The sequence below is a fragment of the Peromyscus eremicus genome, unplaced genomic scaffold, assembly GCF_949786415.1.
Source record: "Peromyscus eremicus unplaced genomic scaffold, PerEre_H2_v1 PerEre#2#chrX_unloc_1, whole genome shotgun sequence".
Lineage (NCBI taxonomy): Eukaryota > Metazoa > Chordata > Mammalia > Rodentia > Cricetidae > Peromyscus > Peromyscus eremicus.
In genome coordinates, this window is record NW_026734288.1 from 3,861,076 (window position 1) to 3,868,217 (window position 7,142).

General features: G+C 35.3%; 1 pseudogene; it reads left to right on the top strand.

Moving 5' to 3' along the window:
• Positions 1-3,484: 3,484 nt before the first annotated feature.
• LOC131900925 (zinc finger protein 431-like) lies at positions 3,485-6,231 on the top strand (annotated as a pseudogene).
• Positions 6,232-7,142: the final 911 nt, after the last annotated feature.

Here is a 7,142-nt window from a genome sequence, read left to right on the forward strand (position 1 = left end):
TACCTGGAAGAAGCCAAAAGTCTTCCAGAGATCAAGTTGAGACTCAAGGAGTCTTGTTAATATTGCCATTTTATTATTAGCTGTTTCCTGCTATGAATTTCTCATGTGCTCTTGTAGCTTTTCCATCATTCATTGGGCACATTTTCTCTTCTACTAAAGGAATATTTAGATAACTTTCTGTGCACAAACTTAGCCATGATCCCTAATTTCAAGCCCTTCTATCATTATTATCCTTAGCAGCCAGAACCATCCCCAGAAGGACAAAAGTGTCTTATCAGAGATAGCTCTGTACTCTCTAGAAACAGACTTAAGCATCTAGAATACCTGTTTGAGGAGATCTGGTACAGGCTCTGATTAAGTTTACCTTTCTCATTTCTAAAGTCTTATCCTTAGTTTAAGATTCACCCTTAACAATTAACTCAGAACTAAAAGATTCCTACTTAAGGTACATCTAGCCATGATGGAATGTGCCTAGTCAAGTTGTCTAATGTCTGAGCACACTTGCCAGAAACCACAGGTGCAGAGATATCTTGGAGAAATAAGGGTCAAAGGAATAAAAAGGAACTTTTTATTTTCAGAGTTGGATGGGCAGAGAAGAGAAAAGAGGGACTAGAAGAACTAGATTGTTAAGAACTGGAGAGGAATGTACTAAAATGGGAAAGAACAAGATTGAAGGGCTAGAAGAGAGTACTAGAGGACCAGGATGGAGGATGCCAGATAAGGAAGAACAAGATGAGAAGGAAGGAGATGGGAGAGGAACTAATGTGGAAAAGAACTAGATGGATGAGAACCCACATGGGGCAGAAATAAGATTGGAGAATTAAAATAGAACTCAGAGGTGAAAGAAGACAAATGTAGATATAAATCTGGTAAGAAGGATGCTAGGTAAGAGAGCAGAATAGAAGCAAAAAATTGACTCAGAAGAATAAAATGTATGAAATAAAAAATTTTGTTTATGTAGATTCATTTCCTGTCATCAAAGAATAAATTACTGGTTGGTTATAGATTCTTCCTGGACCTTGGGATGGGCCTGTTAAAAAGCTGGATCCGCATAGTCTCTGAAACATGATGTCCCAGATTACCTGGTTATTTTGTGTCAAGAAATTTTTATATTAAACATTTTGTTTGACTGATATGTCCCTTTATTCTATTTTGTCCCTAGTGCCTGAGATTCTTTCTTCCATCTCTTTATTTTATTAGTGAAACTTTCCTCTGTACTTCCTGTTTTTAGTCCTAAATTTTTCATTTGTGGAACATTCTCAGTTTCTGATTTCTTTATTGTTTCTATTTCCATTTGAGGTCTTAAACAGTTTTATTTGTCTCCTTCAACTATTTTTTTGTTTTATTTTGGCTTTATATAAGTTGTTTATTTGTTTACTCCAATAGTTTGTTTGTTTGTGCTTTCATAAATTTATTTAAGAGATTTATTCATTTTCTTCTTAATAACCTCTTTGGTGGTATTGTGTTCCCCCAAATATTGTGCACCCTAATAAACTTATCTGGGGTCAGAAACAGAAGGCTAGAAAATGGTGGCACTCACACCTTTAGTCCTAGCATTCCAGAGACAGAAATCCCTCTGGATCTCTGTGAGTTCAAGGCCACATTGGAAACAGCCAGGGGTGGTGACACACGCCTTTAATCCTAGAAAGTGAGCCTTTGATCCCAGGGAGTGATGGTAGAAAGTAGAAAGGTTTATTAGGTGTGAGGACCAGAAACTAGAAGCATTTGGCCTCGTTAAGCATTTGGCTGGTTAAGCTTTTAGGTTTTGAGCAGCACAGTTCAGCTGAGACCCATTCTGGATGAGGACTCAGAAGCCTCCAGTCTGAGGAAACAAGACTAGCTGAGGATCCGGTGAGGTGAGGTGGCTGTGGCTTGTTCTGGTTCTCTGATCTTCCAGTTCACCCCATTATCTGGCTCAGGTTTGATTTTATTAATAAGAACTTCTAAGATTCCTGCTACAGACCTCTATCATCTGGGTTGTATTTTGAGATCATAAGATGTTGAGATAATTAAGCTGTGAGATATCGTTCATGGAGAACTTGCTGCATATATGGAGTAGAAGTAACCAAAGAGAGAGATGAATGGGAAGTTGTGGGGACAGAGAAATCTAAGCCCTTTGAAAATGAAGCCCCATGTGTCTGACACAGAACTACTAGATTTGATTGTTGTCATGCTGGGTTTCAGTCTTCCCTTTGTCTTCCTTCACTTTTGTCTCATTTCCTCTTTGGAATGAGAATTGGTTTTCTGTGGCATTTGTTTGTTAGAAAGATTTAACATATTCTTTGATCTTATAAAATGACAGAGTCAAGAATTAGTCTTGAGTGTCAAAAGAGATTTTGGATATTTGAACAGTGTAAAGGCTGTTGCAGACTATGAGCATCATTGAAATGACTAAATGCATTTTTTTAAGGATGACCCTGAGCCTGTAGTGACCTGCATCAGGAGCTAATCAACTGAATGAAAAACTCCCAGTTAGGAGTCTGGGCCTTCTGAGTCATTAGATTACAAAGTGTGTGGTATTCTTCTTGCTTCTTGTGTTTGTTTTGATGTTTATTAATTAATATGATTTTTTTCTGTATAAATGGATATAAATGTATGCCTGGTCCTCACAGTAGTCCAAAAAGAGTCTTAGAACCCACAAACTTGGAATAATGAACAGTTATGTGATTCCCCCATATAAGTACTGGCCATTGAGCCTCTCTATACACAAGACCAGTAAGAGCTCTTAACTTTTGAGTCGTCTGTTCTTCCCTGTGTTGATTATTTATGACTAACATTGATATTTCTAATGTTATCATCTTTAAAATTGGAACTGTTTAAATGCATGGTTTCTTTTAGTAAGATTTATTAAAGTATAGTTTAAATTGGAGCAACTCAGATTTCTGAAAAATAAATACAGAACTAGAGTTAATGCCTAACTCTTTGTAGGAATTTCAGTAAAACAATCTCTGAGTTCATCTTAAATTTTTGTTTGTTTGATGGAATTTTACAGAGCAGATGGGTTCTTAATATTTATTTCTTCCTGTCCTATAACTGATTACATAGACTGGCTAACTTTCAACTCTGAAGCACATATACCTGCCTCTACCTTCTAAGTTGTGGAATTAAATACATGAGCCATTACACCCAACTTACAAATCTTCTTTGTAGTTAGTAATTGTTCATACAATTTCTCTGTTGTGTGCTCAGTACTGTTAAAATATTTGCTTGTCACTCTATCCCTGTTAATAGGCATTTCTCTTGCAAGGTGATATTCAATTCAAAGCATTCAGAAATAATAGATTTAAATCTCCTATTCAGTTTCTTTGTGAAGTAACTTGATGATTTTACTGTAATGTCTGAGTTATAGAATATGTGTAGCAGTCACCAGAATTATGTGGCTATTTGTCAAAGAAGCACACATTTACAATGATGAATAATGCCTTCTTTTTTTATTCATATGGATGACATATTTATGTATGGCATATTTTAGAATGCAGTGACCTATAATGATGTGCATGTCGACATCACTCAGGAAGAGTGGGCATTGATGGATCCTTCACAGAAGAATCTCTACAAAGATGTGATGGAGGAGACCTATATGAACCTCATAGCTATAGGTAATACTATAAATTTTCCTTCACATTTTAAATAAGGGGACAACTGTTTCTTGGTATTGATGCTCTTCTGCAATTCTGATTGAGAATGAGGAAGAATGAAATGAATAAATCAGATTTGGTTCTAAGGATCACTGCAGATAATAATGTAAATTTTTCAGCTTCCTGTAATATTTCATACATTTTTCTTGTCCTATATTTTAGGCTACAATTGGGATGATCTTGAAGTTGAAGAACATTGTCAAAGTTCTCAAAAACATGAAAGGTAATTTTCATGTAAAAGCTGATAGAGATGGGCCTGTAGATATATTTAATTTATCTGGAAGCTTTAGTGAAATGAAGCAGTGTAAATAATCAGTTTAAAGTGCATCAATGATAATTAAATGCTCATAAACACTTGTACCTCAATGGTAGGTAAGTGAATTATGTTTGCAAGTCATTCTTTTAAGAAGGAAGAAAAAAAAAAAACAATGCCTTAGCAGAAATTACCATTTCAGTAATAGCTTCATCAAAGCTATGCTGTACAACTGACAATCCATTTAGTTTCATAGTTTTCATATTACAAAAGACATACTCATTGAATATGTGATACGAATATATACACAACCTTGTAATAAGCAAATAGTCCATAGAATATTTACTCACATAGGTGTTTTGCCTTTCTAATTTTAATTAGATGGGTAGATAGAGTCAAGAGTTAAGGGGAGAGGGGAGTTGTTGTAGAGAAACATTATTCCATATAGCACATAATGATGAGGAACAGAAAGTCCAACTGTAAATGAAATGTGGAAATATTCTTGTTTTTATTCTTTCTTTAATAGTTATATCATATGTCACTCTGGATACCAGTTCTATGAACATAAGGATATGGGAAGAAACAATGTCCATCTCTCAATTTCAGAACATAGAAGATATGTAGTAGTCCCATGTTGAATAAACTTGTTGAATGTGATTCAAATTTACAAATAATTGGTTTTCCAGTTCATTCAGAATAGATCAACAAATACACCACAGAAAAGGCCTATGGGTACTAGGACTGTCTGTGCACATGTTTCTGTTTGTCCTGGTTAACTTTGAACATGTAGCATGACTCACAGTATAGGAAAATTTATCAATGAGATAAGTGAATGTCCAAATTCTCCCAGTTCTTTTCAAATATGTGAAAAACCTCAGAGAAAAATTATGCCATAAACATGAGCCAGGTCATAAAGACTTTTACCATGACAGGCATGTTCAAATATGCAAAGACATCCTTAATGCAGGGGAACAACATGAGTGTAAACAGCATGCTAAAACATTAAGATCTCAGTTCTCTCTATATTTAGACCAACTGTAAAATTAATTCATGCAGATATAAAGACTCAACAATGTAATGAATGTGGTAAAGCTTTTAAATTTTTCTATTGTTCTTGCAGGCATGAAAGAAGTCATACTAGAGAGAAATCACATGAATATACTGAGAGTGGTAAAACGTTTGCATGTAGTCATCCTCAAAGGCATGAAAAAACACATACTGGAGAGAAATCCTATGAATATAATCAATGTGGTAAAACATTTACACAACACCATCATCTTCAAGGGCATGAAACTACACATACTGTTAAAAAACCTTATGGATATAATCAATGTGCAAAAGACTTTGCTCACTGGAAAGTTCTTCAATTGCATAGAATAACACATCCGGGAGAGAAACCCTATGAATGTAATCAATGTGATAAAACCTTTACAGAGCCCAGTCATCTTCAAGTACATAAAAGAACACATACTGGAGAGAAACACTATGAATGTCATCAGTGTGGTAAAGCCTTTGCACGACACAATGCTCTTCAATTGCATGAAAGAACACATACGGGAGAAAAACCTTATGAATGTAAACAATGTGGTAAAGCTTTTGTACAGTCCAGTCATCTTCAAGTACATAAAAGAACACATACTGGAGAGAAACCCTATGAATGTAATCAATGTGGTAAAGCCTTTACACAGCCCCACAATCTTCAAGTACATAAAAGAAAACATACTGGAGAGAAACCCTATGAATGTTATCAGTTTGGGAAGGCCTTTGCTTGTCATAGTGTTCTTCGATTGCATGAAAGAACACATACTGGAGAGAAACCGTATGAATGTAATCAGTGTGGTAAAGCCTTTGCTCAAAACAATACTCTTCAAAGGCATGAAAGAACACGTACTGGAGAGAAACCCTACGAATGTAAACAACGTGGTAAAACCTTTGCACAGTCCAGTCATCTTCAAGTACATAAAAGAACACATGCTGGAGAAAAACCCTATTAATGTAATCAGTGTGGTAAAGCCTATGCTTGTCACAATGCACTTCAATTGCATGAAAGAAAACATATGGGAGAAAAGCCCTATGAATGAAAACAATGTGGTAAAGCTTTTGCATGTTATAGTGATCTTCAAAGGCATAAAAGAACACCTACTGGAGAGAAACTCTATGAATTTAATCAATGTGATAGAGCCTTTTGCTCAGCCCCATAACCTTCAAGTACATAGAAGAACACATACAGGAGAGATGCCCTATGAATGTAATCAGTGTGGTAAAGCCTTTGCTCAAAACAGTGTTCTTCAAAGGCATGAAAGAACACATACTGGAGAGAAACCCTATGAATGTAATTAGTATGGGAAAGCCTTTGTTCATCATAGTGCTCTTCAATTGCATGAAAGAATTCATAACTGAGGGAAACCCTATGAATATAAACAGTGTTGTAATGCTTTTGTACAGCCCAGTCTTCAAGTGTATTAAAGAACACATATTGGAGAGAAATCCTATGAATATAATCAATGTGGTAATGCCTAGTCACAACACAGAGCGACCCTGTAACTGTAAAACTTTTAGTGTGTAATTGGTCTCTTAAAGCCTTTGAATATAACATTAGATTTTGAGGATCTGAAAAGAACTCATATCAAAGGAAATCTGAATATATATGAATTGGTATGATCTTCATCCAACATACTTACATTCAATTACACAAGATTAATTATTTTGAAAAAAATTAAAATGTGTCAATAATACGTTCAAGCATTATAATATCTCTTTTTATTTTGTTTACACCTGTCAAACAATATGGACAAAAGAGGGATTGGGGATTCAGCTCAGTGCTAGAGCGCTTGCCTAGCAGGCTCAAGTCCCTGGGTTTGATCCTCAGCTCTAAAAAAAAATGGACAAAAGACCTATAAATTTAAATGATAATATAACCATTTTAGATTTCATACTTCTCTTCAAATACATGAAATAATGAATTCTGGTGTAAATTTTCTTAGATGTGTATCATTACTTTTCTGTTGCTTTGATAATAGACCATATCTAATTGAACTTAGAAAAGGTTTTAATTTGGCCCTTGGTTTCAGAGAAGTACAATTACCCTGTAAAAGGGGCATGGAAACAAGTGTCAGACATGGCAGCTAAAGCAGGCAGCTAAGAATTCACATTCTTGTCCTGCAGTATAAAGCATAAAGTGTAATTAGAAATGGTGTACAGATATAAATGCTCAGGCCAATCCTCAGGACTGAATTCTTCCAGCAGGGTAC